The following is a 22,910-nucleotide window of genomic DNA, read 5'->3' as shown; positions in this document are numbered from 1 at the left end:
CAGAGTAGTCTAAGTAGCGGACCTGTATTTCACCTGCAGTGAGGCTAACGTGAGCTACTGTATTACAGCGAGCTTGTACCACAACACTTGGATTGTCTTGAGTTAAGTAATTTTCTGTCCTTATGAGTAAGGAATCCAGTTAATATATTTGTGCAGTTTGTGTTATAGAAAGAGGCTACCAGCCACCAAACAACATCCTGTCCTTGCTTCCCATGGTACAAGCCTACAGTGACGACGAGACACCACAAAAAAGTGAAGTCCTCGAAGGTGTTCTTTCTGTTCCGGAAAGAGCCTAAATTCGGACGAGGCCAATGTAGGACTGTATGGACGACGATCGATGACAGTGAATCCAAGGCGTCGGACTGCTGCAAATGTCGCAGCGCTCGTGTGTGGTCTGGCGTTGTGGTGACGAAGGAAAGGGCGCTCCATGTGTGGACGAACTCTTCGAATCCGAAACAAAATTACACCACTGTTTCTCAGGCACCGGCATTGTTACGTTACGCACTGCCATGTTACACGCTACAGTATGCACTCCTCTAGCGACAGAGGGCTGTAAATGTGTAGACATTAAGAACAAAGCTGTAGAATGTTAACAACGTTTGTTTTGTGTAGACAGCTTTAAGAGTTTTCGCATAAATTCGGAGGCATTACTCTTCATCATGCCCCCGTTCTTACTGTATTGCCATCAGTGCATCTCAGCGACAACGTCATCATTTCAAGTCATTACATTTTCCCAATATCGTATCAACGAACCGAAATCTGTTGCCTTATTTAACTATGACTGAGTCTTTGGGGTCATCGTATTTCATAACCCTGCAAATTGTTACATCCAGGTATTTTAGAAATGATAATTAAATGAACACCCTAGCTGCAAGCAGGCGTTGATACACTTCGTTGGGGACATGTTGAAAATGTGTGCCCCGACCGGGACTCGAACCCGGGATCTCCTGATTACATGGCAGATGCTCTATCCATCTGAGCCACCGCGGGCACAAAGGACAGTGCGTCTGCAGGGACTTATCCCTTGCACGCTCCCCGTGAGAAGTGTATCAACGCCTGCTTGCAGCTAGGGTGTTCATTTAATTATCATTTCTATTCTAGCAAAGCTGCATGGTCATATATAGTTAAAATAAAAATATGGGTTCCCGGCCTTTGACCTTCTTGTGTGCGAACGCACATGCTATGCCCGAACTCGTACGGGACTTGGTAGATTAATCTGCCACGAGTAATGAGTATGATGGGCAAACATCTAATAGGCGCACTACGAATGTAGTGTTGTGGACATGTTGGGAATGTGGATCTCACGGGGAGCGTGCAAGGGATAAGTCCCTGCAGACGCACTATCCTCTGTGCCCGCGGTGGCTCAGATGGATAGAGCGTCTGCCATGTAAGCAGGAGATCCCGGGTTCGAGTCCCGGTCGGGGCACACATTTTCAACATGTCCCCAACGAAGTGTATCAACGCCTGCTTGCAGCTAGGGTGTTCATTTAATTATCATTTCTATTCTAGCAAAGCTGCATGGTCATATATAATTAAAATCCAGGTATTTATTTATATGAGTTAACTGAATCCAGTTATAACCGACTGATGTCGTACTCGTAGGATTCACCTTACGTTAGTTTTGTGAAAGGGTCCATTTTACATTTATGAACATTTGAAGGTTGTTGCCAAACTTAGAATTAATTTGAAATGTTGTTCAGATATCATGGAATATTTGTGAACCTTCAGATAGCAATTCTTTATACATCACGTGACGGAAGTCTGAGATTACTATTAACATTGTCTACCTAGTCAATAATATACTCCATCAATAGCATGGTTCTTAACACAATTCCCTGGGGCACATCTGAAGTTGTTTCTGGTACGACCATGACTGCGTATTCAAAGAAACGTCCTACCTACCAAGAAACCTTTAACTCATTCACAAATTTTGCGCCCGATAGCACTGCACTTTCATTAATGAGCTTTGGTGCGGTAATGAACTACATTCTTTTCGGAATTCGATAGATACTGCGTCCACCTGATTGCCTTCATCCATAACTTTCAGGATGTCACGTGATGACAGCACGAGTTGGGCTTTTCGTGATGGATGTTTTAACAATCCACGCTGATGTTCATGGAGAAGTTCTTTCTGTTCGAGATCTCATTACGTTTGCTCGTAATCGTGTCACTATATAATTCACAAAAAGCTCATAATAAAGAACTGAAAACAAGAAAAGAATGCTGAATAAATTAAAGAAAGTATAAGATTTATAACAGTCATCTTCTTTAATGATTAGGATTTTAAGCTTGTTCAGTCTTTAAGAAAATGTTCCATCTCTTGTTAATTTTCCAGTATCTCTTCTTCCACTGGGTTCATAGTTCAAAACACAATCTGCAAAGTCTATTACTATCCATCTTTTGCATGTGTTAACACAGCTCCGGCAGTCCTTGCTTATTTTCTCCTTAAGTGCCTCGACCTGCAACTTTTGATTATTTAATCACACACAGTTTATGTTCCTGAGACGTACAGCGTCTGACCTCTATGGCGATAATGATGTAGGCTGAAGCAATGAAATAAAATTTGTACCAGCGCCGGGATTCAAACCTGGGTCTTCTGTTTATTAAGCATCTGCGCTAACCACTGCACCACACTCGCACTGCAAGTACCACACCTGCACAGATTGACCTATTATGCCTCCGTCCCCAGTACAAATTCCAAAATTTAATTCATTGCTTCAGTCTACATCATTTTGCTGAAGTGTTTCATACTAAAAGCCTGCCACTCACTATGTGTGTTCGTGAATAATTATGAACATGCTCTTACCGCAAGATACCGAATGAGGTCCTTGGCAACACAGTCGGACCGTATCATAAAACTTCGGAGATGACAGAAATGTTCGCTAAGCTTAACGACCATGGAGGGTATAGGGTATCATTCGGAAGTACTCGTAACAAAGACAAAATGTTTTTTTTTTTTTTTGTTGTGGTCTTCAGTCCTGAGACTGGTTTGATGCAGCTCTCCATGCTACTCTATCCTGTGCAAGCTTCTTCATCTCGCAGTACCTACTGCAACCTGCATCCTTCTGAATCTGCTTAGTGTATTGATCTCTTGGTCTCCCTCTACGATTTTTACCCTCCACACTTGCCTCCAATACCAAATTGGTGATCCCTTGATGCCTCAGATCATGTCCTACCAACCGATCCCTTCTTCTAGTCAAGTTGTGCCACAAGCTCCTCTTCTCCCCAATCCTATTCAATACCTCCTCATTAATTATATGATCTACCCATCTAATCTTCGGCATTCTTCTGTAGCACCACGTTTCGAAAGCTTCTATTCTCTTCTTGTCCAAACTACACTCCTGGAAATGGAAAAAAGAACACATTGACACCGGTGTGTCAGACCCACCATACTTGCTCCGGACACTGTGAGAGGGCTGTACAAGCAATGATCACACGCACGGCACAGCGGACACACCAGGACCCGCGGTGTTGGCCGTCGAATGGCGCTAGCTGCGCAGCATTTGTGCACCGCCGCGGTCAGTGTCAGCCAGTTTGCCGTGGCATACGGAGCTCCATCGCAGTCTTTAACACTGGTAGCATGCCGCGACAGCGTGGACGTGAACCGTATGTGCAGTTGACGGACTTTGAGCGAGGGCGTATAGTGGGCATGCGGGAGGCCGGGTAGACGTACCGCCGAATTGCTCAACACGTGGGGCGTGAGGTCTCCACAGTACATCGATGTTGTCGCCAGTGGTCGGCGGAAGGTGCACGTGCCCGTCGACCTGGGACCGGACCGCAGCGACGCACGGATGCACGCCAAGACCGTAGGATCCTACGCAGTGCCGTAGGGGACCGCACCGCCACTTCCCAGCAAATTAGGGACACTGTTGCTCCTGGGGTATCGGCGAGGACCATTCGCAACCGTCTCCATGAAGCTGGGCTACGGTCCCGCACACCGTTAGGCCGTCTTCCGCTCACGCCCCAACATCGTGCAGCCCGCCTCCAGTGGTGTCGCGACAGGCGAGAATGGAGGGACGAATGGAGACGTGTCGTCTTCAGCGATGAGAGTCGCTTCTGCCTTGGTGCCAATGATGGTCGTATGCGTGTTTGGCGCCGTGCAGGTGAGCGCGACAATCAGGACTGCATACGACCGAGGCACACAGGGCCAACACCCGGCATCATGGTGTGGGGAGCGATCTCCTACACTGGCCGTACACCACTGGTGATCGTCGAGGGGACACTGAATAGTGCACGGTACATCCAAACCGTCATCGAACCCATCGTTCTACCATTCCTAGACCGGCAAGAGAACTTGCTGTTCCAACAGGACAATGCACGTCCGCATGTATCCCGTGCCACCCAACGTGCTCTAGAAGGTGTACGTCAACTACCCTGGCCAGCAAGATCTCCGGATCTGTCCCCCATTGAGCATGTTTGGGACTGGATGAAGCGTCGTCTCACGCGGTCTGCACGTCCGGCACGAACGCTGGTCCAACTGAGGCGCCAGGTGGAAATGGCATGGCAAGCCGTTCCACAGGACTACATCCAGCATCTCTACGATCGTCTCCATGGGAGAATAGCAGCCTGCATTGCTGCGAAAGGTGGATATACACTGTACTAGTGCCGACATTGTGCATGCTCTGTTGCCTGTGTCTATGTGCCTGTGGTTCTGTCAGTGTGATCATGTGATGTCTCTGACCCCAGGAATGTGTCAATAAAGTTTCCCCTTCCTGGGACAATGAATTCACGGTGTTCTTATTTCAATTTCCAGGACTGTATTTATCGTCCACGTTTCACTTCCATACATGGCAACACTCCATACAAATACTTTCAGAAAAGACTTCCTCAAACTTAAATCTATACTTGATGTTAACAAATTTCTCTTCTTCAGAAACTCTTTCCTTGCCATTGCCAGTCTACATTTTATATAACCTCTGTACTTCGACCATCATCAGTTATTTTGCTCCCCAAATAGCAAAACTCCTTTACTACTTTAAGTGTCTCATTTCCTAATCTAATTCCCTCAGCATCACCCGACTTAATTCGATTACATTCCATTATCCTCGTTTTGCTTTTCTTGATGTTCATCTTATATCCTCCTTTCAAGACACTGCCCATTCCGTTCAACTGCTCTTCGAAGTCCTCTGCTGTCTCTGACAGAATTACAATGTCATCGGCGAACCTCAAAGTTTTTATTTCTTCTCCATGGATTTTAATACCTACACCAAATTTTTCTTTTGTTTCCTTTACTGCTTGCTCAATACACAGATTGAATAACATCGGGGAGAGGCCACAACCCTGTCTCACTCCCTTCCCAACCACTGCTTCCCTTTCATGTCCCTCGATTCTTATAACTGCCATCTGGTTTCTGTACAAATTGTAAATAGCCTTTCGCTCCCTGTATTTTACCCCTGCCGCCTTCAGAATTTGAAAGAGAGTATTCCAGTCAACACTGTCAAAAGCTTTCTCTAAGTCTACAAATGCTAGAAATGTAGGTTTGCCTTTCCTTAATCTTTCTTCTAAGATAAGTCGTAAGGTCAGTATTGCCTCACGTGTTCCAACATTTCTACGGAATCCAAACTGATCTTCCCCGAGATCTTCCCCCAGACAAAATATAAATTATAATAGTGACTGCAAACATTGTACTACGAGGCTTCGAAGTGTAATAAGTTGTTGTTTATCGGCTAGAACTGTGCTGGACAAATAAATTTGTCATTTATGACTATGCTGCATAAGGGCCTGTAAATGTATGAGCTGGTGCGGTGGAAGAAGCAAGTTCCGATGACCCCGTCTGTGCTGTTTCGTGGTACTACATCACGTGGCCTTACTTGTGGTGCTGAAAATGACACCGAAGAGAAACAGAAAGAGCGCTGCGTGAATATACTGCGTGGTTATAAATAAACTCTCGGCACTTGAGAGGAGGCCCCCACGAAAAGCGAGTGATGGTGAAACAAGGAAACTTTGTGGAAACATTTGAAAGGACGAATAAACCATTGAACGCATTTTCATTTCCACACGAGAAAGAAATACTTGTTAATCGTGTACAATGTTTACGTTCCCGGTTACAAACGTGGCTCAGTGTGACGACCATCTGCAACCACGATAGCCTGGAACGGCACTACATACACAATTTCGCATTTTTTCGCAGCACTTTTCGAGCCATGGAATAATCAGCTTTTGTACCACAGCTCATACACTGCTTCAAGAGCGCATATAGCTTTCAGTATTGTCAGCCATGACCGCCCGGCTATCCGCGCCGTCTAACGCGCTGCTTTCCGAGCGGGGAGGCGTGCCGGTCTCCGGCACGAATCCGCCCGGCGGATTAGTGGGGAGGTCCGGTGTGCCGGGCAGCCTGTGTATGGTATTTAGGCGGTTTTCCTAACACTATGTCGGCGATTGCTGCGCAAACACTTTCTCCACGTACGCGTACACCATAATTACTCTACCACGCAAACATTGGGGCTCCACTCGTCTGGTTTGAGACGTTCCCGGGGGGAGGGCAGGGGGTGGGGGCGTCCACTGGGGGCCGAACCGCACAATAACCCAGGGTTCGGGGTGGGGCGGCGGTGGGGGTGGGGTGGGTGGACTGCTGTGGCCTGTTGTGGGGGTGTGAACCACTGAGGGCTACGGCGGGTACGAAGCCTCTACTTCGTTTCTAGGTCCCCAGTTTAATACACAGTACACTATAGTACACAATTGTCATCCATGCCAACAGGAGCTTCTTCAACAATATGTGGTTCAATTGGCCTCTCCCAGGAGCATTTTCCAAAGCTCCACTTAACTCGAATTTCTGAATCATACTTTCCACACCCCAGTGAGAAAAGATGACATCCTTTAATACGTCGATACCCGCGGTGCCTTGCGGCGTGTAATGGAGATGCACACTCATATCGGTGGAGGCAGTCTTGTCCTATGAGGGACGTTTGCTTGGGTTTCTGTGGAACCAGTGGTTGTAATCTAAAGCACCATAACAGATGTGTGACCACTGCAGACCACCTGCATATCTTATTGCTTGATGGTTTCCCTGACGGCGATGGCATGTTAGAATAACTGCCCCTGTCACAAGGCCAGGGTCTGAGGGGTATGATAGTGAACTCACGTTGATGTCCTCACCACCAAAGAGGGCTGCTTTCAACCTAGTGGAACACTTCTGGAACGCTATCGTACCAGTTCTTTTAACCAGAAACCAACGACCCGTAATTTACACTTTGTGGTCAAAAGTATTCGGACACCTGGCTGAAGCCCCGCGGGATTATCCGAGCGGTCTTGGGCGCTGCAGTCATGGACTGTGCGGCTAGTCCCGGCGGAGGTTCGAGTCCCCCCTCGGGCATGGGTGTGTGTGTTTGTCGTTAGAATAATTTATGTTCAGTAGTGTGTAAGCTTAGTGACTGATGACCTTAGCAGTTAAGTCCCATAAGATTTCACACACACACACCTGGCTGAAAATGACTTACAAGTTCGTGGCGTCCTCAACCCTTAGCCTCGATGACAGTGGTTCAAATGGCTATGAGCACTATGGGACTTAACATCTGTGGTCATCAATCCCCTAGAACTTAGAACTACTTAAACCTAACCAACCTAAGGACATCACACACATCCATGCCCGAGGCAGGATTCGAACCTGCGACCGTAGCAGTCGCGCGCTTCCAGACTGAAGCGCGTAGAACCGCTCGGCCACCCGGGCCGGCCGTTCAATTAGGTGCTAGAAGGTTTCTTGGGGAATGGCAGACCATTATTCACGGCACTGAAGAGAGGTATCGATGTCGGTCGGTGAGGCCTGGCACGAAGTCGGCGTTGCAAAACATCCGAGAGGTGTTCTATAATACTCAGGTGAGTGTGCAGGCCAGTCCATTACAGGGATGTATTGTCGTGTAACCACTCCGCCACAGGCCGTTCGTTATGAACATGTGCGCGATCGTGTTGGAAGATGCAATCGCCATTCTCAAATTGCTCTTCAACAGTGGGACCAAGAAGGTGCTTCAAACATCAATGTAGGCCCGTGCTGTGATAGTGCCACGCAAGACAACAAGGGGTACAAGCCCCCTCCATGAAAAACACGACCACACCATAACACCATCGCCTCCGAATTTTATTGTTGGCACTACATACGCTGGCAGATTACGTTCATAGGGCATCCGCCATATCCACACCCTGCCATCGGATCGCCACATTGTGTACCGCGATTCGTCACTCCACACAACGTTTTTCCACTGTTAAATAGTCCAATGTCTACGCTCCTTACACCAAGTGCGTCGTTTGGCATTTACCGGCGTGATGTGTGGCTTATGTGGCTCGATCATGAAATCCAAGCTTTCACACCTGCAGCCCAACTGTCGTAGTACCTGCAGTGGGCCGCGCGGGATTAGCCGCAGTGTTAGGCGCTGCAGTCATGGACTGTGCCGCTGGTCCCGGCGGTGGTTCAAGTCCTCCCTTGGGCAGCTAAGTCCCATAAGATTTCATACACATTTGAACATTTAAACCAGCAGTGGATCCTGATACAGTTTGGAATTCCTGTGTGATGGTTGATAGATGTCTGCCCATTACACTCTACGACCCTGTTCAACTGTCAGCGGTCTCTGTCAGTCAACAGACGAGGTAGGTCTGTAGGCTTTTGTGCTGCACGTACCCCTTCACGTTTCCAATTCACTATCACATCGTAAGCAGTGGACCTAGGGATGTTTAGGAGCGTGGAAGTCTCGCTCACGGACGTATTACACAAGTGACACCCAATCATCTGAAGACGTTGGAAGTCCGTGAGTTCCGTGGAGCGCCCCATTCTGTTCTCTCACAATGTCTAATGACTACTGAAGTCGCTGATATGGAGTACCTGGTAGTAGGCTGCAGCACAATGCACCTAACGTGAAAAACGTATGTTTTTGGGGGTGTATGGATACTTTTGATCACATAGTGTGTGAATGTGCGGGACGTATAGTGCCACGTACCTCCGTAAACCTACCAAGTGATTGTTGAAACCGTGCCACTGAGAATCACTGCTGCACAGCGTTCCAGAGGTGGAGCAACAATCTATTAAGTGATCGAAATGCCAGGACGAACAATATTTCATTCTGCTCGCGTTCCATCGATTTCTGCTGGCAACGCGCCGCCTACCTGCTGGCGTGTGTCCTTCACCGTCCCTTCGTTACGTCTCCCTATCCACCGTCCGTTTCCTCCCTCCCTCCCTCCCGCGTCTTTTCTGGTCGCGTCCTGGGAGTCGGCCGTACCAGCCGACGCTAGTAACCGATCGCGGCGTCCCGCCGGCGGACCACGCCTTCAGACAACAACGTCGCCAGCAAATTTAGCTGCGCTCCGCTTTAGGACCGAGGTCGCACATAAATCAAGCGGACCTGCTGATTCACTACCATCCCACCCTCACTGTATTTTTGAAATGGTTCAATTCTCCACCCGATGTTTAATTTATAGTAGTTTCCTTTCCATTGATTGATACTGTTGATTTACATAACATAATCGCAAGTTGGCTACAGAAGTAGAGATGGCAAAATTTACTGAAATGCCGACGTATTGAAGTGTTCATAAATAGCACAGGTGATATCGATTCAACGGTATATCGGATGGAAGACAATGATATTTTCGATATACCGAATTTTCGATATTTCGAACACAATTACTCTTCATTGAAAAAGAAGTTGTAATTTTCCAAGCAGGGAACTGACATTAAAAAAAGAAAAATTCTGTAAATGATCTGTGGTTGTTGGTTTTGTCAAGAATTTTTTTATTGTAGTAGTTAATGTGTTTATTGTTTTAGAGGAAAGAAACGTATAGACCTGGATAACTATACCAGACCAACATGGTTTATAAAAACATTTGTCCGAAACCTGAGGGATATATTTATGATCTCAAAACGCTACAAAAATTAATTGGAAAACGGTCTGCAAATCCTTCCTTTGAGAGGTGTGTCTCAAAGAATTTATTCGAAATGGCTCTAAGGACTATGGGACTTAACATCTGAGGTCATCAGTCCCATAGACTTACAACTACTTAAACCTAACTTACCTAAGGACATCACACACATCCATGCACGAGGCAGGACTCGAACCTGCGACCGTAGCGGTCACGCGGTTCCAGACTGAAGCGCCTAAAACCGCTCGGTCTCAGCGGCCGGCAAAGGGTTTGTTATTTATATTTGATGAATGATGCAAACAGCTGCAGATATTTTTAATGTTTCATTTTAGTTCCGTAACCGGTTTTGAACTACCTTGCCCATCTTCAGATGACTAAAAATTTCAGTTACGTTGTTTTGATCAACATGGCACCAGAATATCTGAATATTTACTTCACAAGTTCTTTCATTAATAAAAAAACATGCTAAAGTACTTTGCTCTAATTTAGATATGATGTAAACTAGTTGCATTCACTTACATAGTTTCCAATATATAGTTGTGGTCCATGTTGTTTTCCAGGACGATGTGTATGTTTCTCATTTGCGAACAACACATATATTGCAAATAAATGGCTGTGGTACCCTTTATGATATTCTTAATATCAGTGTTGATTATGACACATGTGTTTACAGTGCAAAGATAATCATTACACAAAGCCACAAAGATAACATTCATTTTCCATTGAGCAAGAATGTAGACGGTGATTTGTTTTGTTGTGGTCCATGTGGTTATACAGTTGACATATCTGGTCGAGGTATATGTTGTTTAATTGCAGACGGCACTCGTATTGCAAATAAATGAGTGTGACACACTTAATAATGCTCTTAATATCAGTGCTAAGCATCACAGATGTGCTATACACTACATGTTTTTCTTTACAAAAAAAAATGGTTCAAATGGCTCTGAGCACTATGGGACTCAACAGCTGTGGTCATAAGTCCCCTAGAACTTACAACTACTTAAACCTAACTAACCTAAGGACATCACACACATCCATGCCCGAGGCAGGATTCGGACCTGCGACCGTAGCAGTCGCACGGTTCCGGACTGCGCGCCTAGAACCGCGAGACCACCGCGGCCGGCTTTTCTTTACAATGCAGAGATATTATTAAGTAAAGATACAAACATATCATTCATTTTCTATTAAACAAGGATGTAAACACAGCAAACATGACGTATGGGATGTGCAAAATACATTTGAATAAAGAGAAGTGTTTGTACTCTAAGAGTAAATTAATTTTAGAAGACAATAGGAAAAATTGTGTTTTTTGTGTTATCTTCTTGTATGTAACTGTCAGTAGAAAGTTTGATGAAATACTTTAAAGCCAACTGCCAGAGGCTTCAAATTACACATATATGTCCACATATTTATATATACAAATATTTGATTATGATTACAGTTTATCAGTTAGTTGCCGGAAATACAAATTAGAAAATTGGAGCGTGGCATGAGAGCAACACATTAATTCATCATGATAGTTTATATGTATACAAATTTATTTATTAAACAGGTATTTTTCAGAGTTGTGACTGAAGGGTGCAGTCTTTGTTTGATTTCTGTGAACAGCCCAAGAAATTATGTAAAACTTATTCGCTAGCTCCAGCTGATCATTCAAAATGTATTGGGGTGAACGGAGGCGTGAATATTTCTAGCTCTTCTAAGAGGTCAATATCTAAATAAGTGCCAGCATTTTACCCTGTTTATATTAACGAAACAGCTTACATAGATATTCTTTTGCTGCATAGGAGAAGGCGAATTGCTGTTTATCAGTACATCAATGTAACTGAAAGTATAAGCAATCTGGAGATGCGCGTGGTAACCCAAAACTGGTTATGACTCTGAAGCAAAATATTTTTAAAAGTTTCTGTCAGATGATGTTCGAAGTGACCACCTCATGTTTCCATGTGTGCCCTGAGCATATGTTCAGTGATACGCTGTATGTTGTGAAGAGCTCCTAATGTGTTCCATATTTGGTCAGATCCATTTACGATGTACTTGTTCTGAACGTCGACATTGGCTTCGCGAGTTGAATACACGAAGGATTTTAATAACAGAATGAAGTGAAGATAAATATGATAGCTGAGGCTGGCATACAGATAAAATGTGTTGTAAGAACAAAACACCAGAAATCTCTACTCTACATAATATAAATTGAGAGCCGAGAGTTTCTGTGGGAGCCTCAGGCAACGCCGGCCGGAGAGGCCGAGCGGTTCTAGGCGCTTCAGTCCGGAACCGCGCGACTTTACGGTCGCAAGTTGGAATCCTGCCTCGGGCATGGATGTGTGTGCTGTCCTTAGGTTAGTTAGGTTTAAGTAGTTCTAAGTTCTAGGGGACTGATCACCTTAGCAGTTAAGTCCCATAGTGCTCAGAGCCATTTGAAACATTTGAACCTCAGGTAACGATTGGGTAGAATAGGGAAAAAGAGTACGAGTACCGTAGAAATTGAATAGGTAGCTTTGAAAGGGGATAGTGAGGACAGAAGGAAGGAAGGAAGATTCGTTTTAACGTCCACTCGACATCGAGGTCGTAGCACAAACTTGGACTGTGTGAAGGATGGGGAAGGAAATCGGCCGTGCACTTTCAAAGGAACCATTCCGGCATTTGCCTGGAGCGTTCTGAGGAAATCGCGGAAAATCTAAATGAGGATGGCTGGACGCAAGTTTGAGCCATCGTACTCCCGTATGCTAGTTGAGTGTGCTAACGGCTGCACCACCTCGCTTGGTCATAATATAAATAAAATAATCGTAAAGTTAAAGTAAAATAAGGGTTATGCAATGTAGCTGAATCAAACCAAGCAATACTAAGGGAAAGTAAAAAAGAGGCACTACAATTAGTAGATTCGGTTTGGTACTTGAGCAGCAAAATAGCTGTCAATGGCAGAAGTGGAGAAGATATAAAATGGAAACAGGAAATAAGAGGAAAAGAATTTCCCTAAAAAACGAACTTGTTAACATGGGGTATAAATTTATGTGGTAGGAAGTCTTTTCTAAAACATTTGTCTGGAATGTAGCAGTCTATGGAAATTAAACGTGGGCGAAAAACAGTTCATACAAGCAGGGCACAGAAGCTTTTTAATTTTTGTGTTACAGAACAAAGCTTAATGTTAAATGGGTAGATCGGATTTCTAATGAGCTGGCACAGAATCGAATTGGAGACGAAAGCAGAACTTGACTAAAAGAAGGGACACACTGAAAGGACATATCCTGAGGCATCAAGGAATACAGAGTTTGGATTGGAGAGAGTTAATAGGGGGGGAGGGGCGAGTGCGGCGGGGCAGGGGGGGGGGGGGGGCGAGAGGGCGTTGTAGAGGGAGACCAAGGCCTAAGTAACCAGGTTCGAGCAGATATAGACTGCGGAAGTTATGCAGAGAGTGTTCGGAATGAAAAGTGGCTCTGAGCACTATGGGACTTAACTACTGAGGTCATCAGTCCCCTAGAACTTAGAACTACTTAAACACTAACTAACCTAAGGACACCACACACATCCATGCCCGAGGCATGATTCGAACCTTCGACCGTAGCGGTCGCGCGGTTCCAGACTGTAGCGCCTAGAACCTCTCGGCCACTCCGGCCGGTCTCGGAATGAAGACCACAACTGAAGAGGTATTATGAAATTATTGAATATTTTGTACGGCTCCCCTTTACATTGAAATTATTGAATATATTGTATCGCTGCCCTTTACATAGGTATCGAAACAAAAGTATCGATACTTATCCATATCAGTAATATCGGACACACATTACCGTTCGTGCCGGTAACCCTCCGCCACTCACTCCGGCGCCTCCTGCTGTGCCACTAGACCACCTGAGACCTTCCTTCTCCCTCCCCTCCACCGCCACCCCTCCCCCCCCCCCCCCATCACCACCATTCGTCATTGCATGTTGTGTCGACCTGTCACGTTTTATCGACCGTAGCGACCGCAAGTCGAAAGCGCACTGCAGGTAACCCCAGTGGCTGTCTGCATGCCATGGCTCTTGTGTGACTCCTGTTTACTCTCGCTATGTATGGGTGTCGTTGTAATAGATAAAAGCAGCAGTAACAAAGGAAGACAACAGACGTTGCTATAACGGAAATTTTGGTCCAATATAACACACAAAGAACGAAACTGTTCAACGCTGAATGCTAGTAACGAGGAAAGCTGCTTATCGGATGTATACAATACTGACTGGCGTGAAACTTGCTAAGTGATTGAAAAAAGCGGCTGCCTAGTCACAGATCGTACGTTACGTTGCAAAGCAGTATGAAATGGAATGAGCACGTAAGGACTGTAGTGGTGAAGGCGAACGTTCGACTTCGGTTTCTTGGGAGAATTTTAGGAAAGTTTGCTTGATAAAAAAAGGAAACCGCATATAGGACACTACAAACCCCATGCTGAGTAGAGTTCGATTATTTGGTATCCATATTAGGTCGGATTAAAGGAGGACATCGCAGCAACTCTGAGGCGGGCAGCTAGATTTGTGACCGGTAGGTTCGATCAAAGCGCGGGTATGACAGAGATGCTTCGGGAACTCAAATGGAAATGCCTTGATGGAAGGCGTCGTTCTTTTCGAGGGGCAGTGATGACAAAATTTAGGGAAGCGGCATATGCGGCTGACTGGAGAGCGATTGCACTGCCGCCAACGGACATTTCGGGTGAGAACCATGAAGATAAGATTAGAGACATATAGACTTTTCCTCGCTTTGTTTGCTAGTGGAACAGAGTACTCTTCGCCATGCACCACACGGTGACCTGCGGATGATGTATGTATACGTAGACCGATTAACTAGTTCCACGCTTCAGCTTTCGGTACACAATCCCTCCCTAGATTTATTACTGGCTACTTACAGGTAGCGCATAGAAGACAAATTCACTATCAACGATCCGAGGGAATAACCAGCCTCTGCACTTCCAGACTCTACACTTTCTTCTAAATTTACACGACCAGATGTCACACTTATTTAAAACACTCCGGGTAAACTGTACACTAAAGAAGTTATCATGTGAAACTCTGTATTGCGCAAAGAGGTGAACGTTGCTGCAGTGCATGGCTTCACAATGCGTATCTTGCGGTTCCGACACACAACACTATCAGCAAAACTTCCTGCATATAGTTACAATCTGAACTACGAAAACCAAAAATGCCCAAAATGCTTCTGTTGAAATGCCCTGCAAATTTAAGTACCCAGACTGACTAAGCAAAATTCCGAACACTGAATAATTCACAAGCTAACAAATTTTAATTGTCTGACAAAGGGAAAGAGATATGAACTAAATTTTTACTGAACCGACCCTGATGATAATTTACAATGCAGTATTTGACTGCAAGTAATCTTTCTGTGTCCCAATAGTGATAGACCAACAAACTTTCGTGACTTACCTTGGGGCAACGGAAACTCGGTATTGCTCGAAAGTGGTGCATGTTAGAACGCAGCAGAGCTTGGAAAAAGCTGAAGGAAACCTTAAGCGCTATGCAAGGGAAAGCAACTGTGCTAATCGCATCGTACTTTAAGTTTTAAGTAACTGTGATCCTCTATCTCCAATGCGATGACACTCAATTACAAAATAAAACTTCAATAAGGGAATTGCGAAAGATACTTAACCTATCGAATAGTATAGGAGGGATTAGTACTTAAAAAACTGTATTATGTAAAGAATATAGAGAGGATTAACATTCAAAAAAGTGTATTACGAAAATTACTTTCACGAATTACAATAAGCTTTACTGAATATACTTCTTGTAAAAAATGTCTCTGCCATGTAAGTCGTTAGTGAAATGGTAAAGGAGTGGTGAATCTGTGAGTGAGTCCAAGTCATGTGGGCAGATATCTCGTCTCGACAATGAAACTAACCGGCCCAAATCAAGAAAGAAAACACTACCGAAAATTTGACGTTGTCAAACTCATCAGTAACTAAGCGCGAACAAGCAATGCACCGGTAGAATTACCTGTATATATTCGCACTTCGAAAATCAATCTTTACAGAAACATATTTCCAAAAACTAACATCCTCTGCATCTACATCCCTGTGTTCCAAAAACGCTTAGCAGCATGACCGCCATCAGACTCTGTCACTTAACACGCAGGGCAGCCGCGTGGTTTAAGGCGCCTTGTCACGGTTCGCGCGGCTCCTCCCGACGGAGGTTCGAGACCCCCCTCGGGCATGGGTGTGTGTGTTGTCCTTAGTGTAAGTTAGCTTAAGTTAGATTAAGTAGTGTGTAAGCCTAGGGACCCATGACCTCAGCAATTTGGCTCCATAGGAACTCACCTCAAATTTCCAATGGCAACGACAAACTAATCACAACCAAATATCACATCGCTTGCACTCACAACGTCTGTGGCGTGATATATCGACTGTTCAGGACATGTGTCTGACAAATATTGAAAGGGTCCTGTAGCCACCTTTCATTGCCAACTCTCGTAGTGGTCAAGTCGGCAAAGAGGTTTCCGCTACTTGTGAGAAATCCACCTGCGTTAGGTTGGTGGCGGAAATGGCATCTTTGGGTTTTCCGGGCCACGCGGGGCGTGGAAGAGGCTGGAGAAGCGGGAGGCAGTCTGCCGCCGGTACGGGAAGCGTACACAGCTGTGCTCCAGTCGAAGAAGGGTGAGTTGGACTGACCGCGTGGCGCGTTGTCACATAGAAAGGGGAGCTTTTAGCTTTTGGCCTCGAATTTCGTCTTATAAAGATTTATTTGCTGGGTTGCAGCAGGGAATGCAAGGCTTTTGTAGACTTTCAGTTTGATTCCCAATGCAGTCTTGACTTTGATCCGTGAGAGGACCGCAACACAAAGGAGTTGCATATGTTGAAGTGCCCTCGGTTCAGTGTGAATGTTTATGTGCCTACAACTGTGTGTGTATGCTTCTAATCTTTTCCGGATCTTGGTAATTTTTGAGTATTTGTGAATTTTCTTTGTCTCATGTGACTAAAATTTGGCCACGGTCCATAGAAATTGTCTCCGCGGACCGAGTGGGCACGCGAGTCTGTTATGAAACGTATAGTATTCCACAAGCAATTGTACATAGTTAGCATGCAACAGCAGTCTATAGATGCACTACATCAATGTTTCAAGGAATAAATAATTTTGCCTTCAATCTTATCTAGTGTACCGATGTTACGTCGCCGTTACCTTCGCCATTTACCTTGTAGTTTTCCTTGTTGGCCCATCTATAGCGTTTCCATGTGCACAGGTGTAGTGATTAGTGTCCCTTTTTTTATCTGAAACAAATGCTCTGGAATAGATCGTGTTTTCACGAATCTTGCTGCAGGCTGCCCTTACGCATGGTGTTCACGCCCTCTTTACTTTACTCAAGATTTGATTCACGGGAAGAATGCCTGGATCATATTAATAATTACATCCCATTCTTTATCAATGACTTTAAAATGAATGTTCTTTTGTGAGTTTTTCTTATTAATAAATTAAGTAATTTTCCGACTCAGTGCTACCTCTTCTTTGTCGTGTGGCTAGAGTTGGTGGCGACCCTATCTTTTATATTGATTTCAGTGTCAAATAGCATTTTCTTATTCAAAGTGCGCGTGGCTCTTTTAGCTACCAGGATACATTCAAAGGGCGCTTCATGCTTCTTACACATAGCGTCCTATTATTCACGCCACTTACAATATCCGGTGTAGAAGTATGAAGTGTGACTCATCGAGAGAGCTAGAGACCTTAGACTGGCAGGGTTGTACAGCGATATGTTGACTGCGGATCGATTCTAGTACTGCAGGATGCTTGAAGGGCGGGAAGGAGGGGGGGGGGGGGGAAGCAAACCTTTTGTTTGTGCTAGTCATGTAAAAGAATTAATGAACGCATCAATCCTGGAAAAAGCCGACTGTACGTACTGTTATCGTGTTCTTAACGAACTTCAGTGCATAAATTATTTGTGTTGAGTAGTACAGTCCAAAGAGTGCTTTGATGCGGCTCTCCATGCTACACCATTTTGTGCAGGCCTATGCTTCATCTACACCTACAGCAACACAGATACTCCGCAAGCCACCGTACGGTGCGTGGCGGACGTTTCCCTGTACCACTGCTAGTCACTTCCTTTCCTGTTCCACCCCGAAACGAGACCGTCTATACGCCTTCGTATGAGCCCTAATTTCTCGTATCTTATCTTCGTGGTCATTAGCGCAATGTATGTTGGCACCAGTAGAATCGTTCGACAGTCAGCTTCAAATGCCGGTCCTCTAAGATTTCTCAATAGCATTTCTCGAAAAGAAGGTCGCCTTCCCTCCAGAGCTTCTTATTTGAGTCCCCGAAGCATCTCGGCAACGCTTATGTGTTGTCCGCCTCTGAATTGCTCCATGTCTTCCTTCAATCCGACCTGGTACGGATCTCAGACACTCGATCAGTACTCAAGAATAAACCGGAGTCGACCAATCGCCTTTCCTAGCACAGTTCTCACACGCTCGTACCATTTCATATCGCTTTGCGACGCTACGCTCAGATATTTAAACGACTTTACTGTGTTCTTCCTATTCATCCGCATTAACTTAAAATTTTCATCTCCCCATAGATAATGCAACATGGATCCTTTCGAACCTGTTTACTGTATTCGCGCTCTGGTCTCCCGCTACAATTTTTATCCCACACACTCGCCTCATTTACCAAACTGACGCTTCCTTGATGCCTCATATAGTGCTCTGTCAACCGTTCGATTCTTTTACTCAAGTTGTTCCACAAACTTTTTCATTAGTTACTCGATCTTCGCATCTCCAGCATTCTTCTGCAGCACTACGTATTAAAACTTTCAGTTCTCTTTCTGTCTGAACTGCGCCTGTAAGAAGCTTTAAAGTGATCGTTTCGGACCCTCGTAGTTACACGGTCTTCAGCGCCGGTATCCAGAAACCATTCAGTTTCAGACCCTTTTCCTTTTGATTAAAATTATTGGCGTATTTACCTGTCTCTTTTACATTGTCATAGGGAACAATCGTGCAGTATCGGCCGCGTTAAATTGTTTGACTTTACTGTGTAATTCTGGCGGATAATCGGAATACCAATATGGATGTCTCTTACCTCGACAGTTGCTCTATGAATAGCACACTGTGATGATTTTTATTTTTTATTTATAGTATTTAATTAAATCGAAAGTAAAAGAGCTGCAATTACATAGCTTATAGAAAGTGTCTTGCAGTATCGGCCATTTATTTTGTGTGATAATATCGGTTGTTAACGATACGCTGCACTGATACATATTAAACAATAATAGAAGACATAAGCGTAGAGATTATTGTTACTTATTTCAACTCACTTTACCAATGTTTAGCTCACTGATTTACAAAGAGCCCAAGTGAAATACAAGCTGGTCTCCTGATCCCCAAGTTCAACATCTGCCCAGCCTCTACACTCGGTACGCAGCACCCAGTCTTCTTTAAACGACTTCAGACGCACGCCCATTCCCACAATCAGCCCCCGTTAGTCAGGATTTCTCGTATGTTGTTCATGTATTCATGACACCGCTTCCTATCACTGCACAAATTTCTGCGACTGCGCAGACTTTTTCCCACATTCGACCTTTTTTGCTCTCCGTTGGTGGTCCTTTTTAAGCCACTGGCTTAGTCGAGCCCTTACAAATTTTGAGATTGACGTTTAAGTAAATTTCGCCTTACAGTTTTGTGAGTAATAACTGCATAAAATAAACAGGCACAGCGTTGTATTCGTCAGGCCTTCTGCTACGAAACCACTTTGCTTGTGAGGGTGAAGTTTGGATCGAATTGCCAGCGTAATTAGATTCAGCGTAACGCCTACAAAAGTCATTTCTCTTTCATTACCTTCACGGCCTCGTTTAAATTAATGATGTTAACGAAGTACCTGACAATGCTGGTGCCGTAATAGCACAATCAATAGAGACCAAAACAGGCCGAACGTCGGGAATAGATCGTTTAGTCGGAAATTTTTGTACAGTAGCAGGAGAAGAGAGTGTTACGAACAGCGTACGAGAAATCCAGACTGTTGTTCCGTGAGTGTGGGGTGGAGGTGCATTTGAATGACAGTTTTGTGCGTATTCTCTGAATAACTCGGAAACTGTGGCTTCTACAAAAACTTATCCCATTGAAACACGTATGTTGTGCGGCAGCGATGCTGAGACATTGTAGAATCTCTGACCAGAGCAGTTGCGCTCGACTCGCAGTAGCGAGCAGTCAGTCAGTCTGCAGTAGTCAGTCCTCAGTAGTGCTTGGAGTCGGTTGCTAGCAGTAGCGGAGAGCAGTCGGCGGGCGTCGGCATCGCAATGGTCGAGATTCAGGACGAGGTATAATTTATTTAAATAAATAATCATGCAGCTTTGCGCTCATCAGATAATGTAACGAACAGTCATTGTAATTTAACTTTCAAAAATCGCCCCCAATAATAATTTTGATTTAAAAGCAATTTTAGAGACAATCATTCAAATTTCCTTCCATTTCCTTTTAACAAAGATTTTTAAAAGGTACTTCCAATGCTTTTCATGCAAGCGGCAGAGAACAATAAGAGCAGAATTTTGACATGCAGTTTCACTAAGGTAAGAAATTTATTCTCGTTTCGCACAGGGCAAACACCGACTTTTCGGTTGAATTGAGTTTAGGTTATCATTACAGTTTCATTATCATGGGATTAGCGTTCATTATTTAATGGGAACTTGTACTTGAGTCAGATAGCGAACTTTCATTTAATTGTGTTTGTCATTAATATTTTTGCGGGAAGGTTACGCTTAGCTCCATTTCCATTAACTATTGTCATTTAAAATAATTCCGTGGGGAGGTTACACCATTTCCATTAAGTAATGTCTTTTTAGATTTTCTGTGCGAAGGTCACACTTAGCTGTCGCTCCATTTCTATTAAGTATTACCATTAGAATTTTCTGTGGGGAGGTTACACTTGGCGACACCCAGTCCAGGATCGTATTTCGTGAGAATCTTTTGAAAAACAGTCAGATATCTGCTCTTATTTCTTAAATATAATTAGAATTTGGCGCAACGCTTTTACTAATTTGTGATTTTCTCTCCTTAGATCATCGGCAATTCTTTGCTTTGTTGTATTTGTGTGTTGCTTTTGCTTTGTGCTTATTTGTTTTGTGAATAATTGTGATTATTGTGAAAATGCCGCGAAAGACTGTGAATAGTGTATCGCGAGGTATTATGAACGAAATGACCGAATTAAATAACTTCACCAATAGTACTAGTGACACGCAGTGTAATGATGACAATCCTGCGTTCACTGACAATCAATGTGTTCCAACCTCTAATGATGTAGACTTTAATGATGAACAAACGAACTCGATTGTGTTTTCTGTTGATTTGACGACAATCGATGACGAGGGGCGCCCTATTGTAATGAGCGCTGCCCAGCTTAACACAACCGGATTACTAAATTCACATGACGAACAGACAAATTTGTCTAATGAAAATGAACAGGATACACAGAGTACGCCGGATTTATTTAATTCCGAAATAGTGTCTGACAGTGTACATCCGACTGACAAACCTCTTTGTGAAACTCAGAATGACCAAATGGTCACACAAAATGCGACAATTCCAGATCCACCATTAAACAACACAGTGAATGGAGTAGATAATGTTACATTGGGTCAAATTATGGCAATATTGCTACAAAATAAGGAAGAGTCCAAACAACAGAGTGAAAATCTCAAACAACACTTAAATGAAAAATTAGATAACAATTCCAGACAGTTAAGTGAACAAATTAGAGCCGTTGCCGCGCAGTGTCATGACACTAAGGAAAAGTTACGCGAAGAAATTGAGGCTTGTTCACGAAAAAGTAGCGAAGAAATTAAGTCTGTTGCTCAGGAATTAAGGGAATTGCAAACAGCTGCAACAGAAACACTTAGAGCGGAAATCAGTACAGTCGCTAAACAATGCTCCGAAAAAGCTACACAATTACGCGACGAATTTAAAACAATGACAGCAGAACTCTCGCGCACAATGGATGAAAAGATTGACGCGAAGTTCGAACAACAGAACACACAGATTAACGAACGTCTTAGTCTTCATATACATAACAGTGATACGCGTTTCCGCAAATTTATTGAGGATCAAAATCAAGTAAAACGTCAGGTAATGGAAACAATCACTGCTCAGAGACAGGAAGACAAACGTAAAATGTTTGCGAAGGCGAAAACATATGTAGACAACAATATTGCCACAGTGTCCGACAAAATTAATACTCTCGAACAGTCGAACACAGAATTAAGTGACGAAATTTCTGATCTGAAATTGAAAACAGACACATACACAACCGAATTTCAAACAGTGACCGACAGACTCGAGCAATTAGAATTAACACAGGATTCCGATGTTACAAAACTGAACGAAGCTACACGTAAATTGCAAAAACAGATTAAGGCCACTGACACTAAAACCGAAGATCAGGTTAAAATACTGACTGAAAAATGTGAAGAATTGGCCAGTCGTATTGACGTCATCGAAAGTACTAATGACAGCAAATCAGACGACATTTCACCGGTTTCATTTAACCAAACACCTGAATTTCAAAATTTACAGCAGACAATTAATGAGATTGATTCATCTAATAACACTTTACGTAGAAATTTGTCAAGTTTACAACAAGAAGTAACAGAGATGAAAAGTATTTCGGTTAATAACGCATCACAGCAGACGCCACTTTTCGAACATTTGCCAGACTCACGCAGCGCGCATAATTTGGGTAATCAACAGAGAGTACGGGACTTAGATTCAGAAATGACACAGACAAACAGATTCACACACAAACCTGAACGTTTTCTTAAATTCAGTGACGAGAACGTACATCACGAGCAATTTTTATTTGTAAGAAAATCTAAGGAACATAATAATGACAGAGCACAGACACACGTTTTGCACCGTATACGACAATTTATTTTTGTATTTTCACCGCTATTGCGTGTAATGCAGAAGCTGGCTTTGAACTGGATACGACAATTTATTTTTGTATTTTCATCAGCATTGCTTATAATGCAAAAACTGCAATTAGCTTGGATACAGCAATTTGCTATTGGATTTTTACCGCTATTGCCTGTAACGCTAAAGTTAAAATTTATTTGCAGTGCGTAATAGACCT

At 43.9% G+C, this 22,910-nt stretch overlaps 1 protein-coding gene and 1 non-coding gene across 2 annotated transcripts in view; both read left to right on the top strand.

Annotated features, from left to right (window-relative positions):
- LOC126210003 (apoptosis-stimulating of p53 protein 2-like) overlaps nucleotides 1-22,910 on the top strand; it is a 664,157-nt gene that overhangs the window by 563,644 nt on the left and 77,603 nt on the right. The gene's annotated exons all lie outside the window — the stretch shown is intronic.
- Trnat-ugu (transfer RNA threonine (anticodon UGU)) lies at nucleotides 1,352-1,426 on the top strand. The gene has a single exon. It is a non-coding gene; the product is annotated as a tRNA-Thr (tRNA).

This window comes from Schistocerca nitens, chromosome 10 (assembly GCF_023898315.1).
Source record: "Schistocerca nitens isolate TAMUIC-IGC-003100 chromosome 10, iqSchNite1.1, whole genome shotgun sequence".
NCBI lineage: Eukaryota > Metazoa > Arthropoda > Insecta > Orthoptera > Acrididae > Schistocerca > Schistocerca nitens.
The sequence above is the reverse complement of the archived record's forward strand: the minus strand, read 5'-3'. Positions and strand labels throughout refer to the sequence as shown.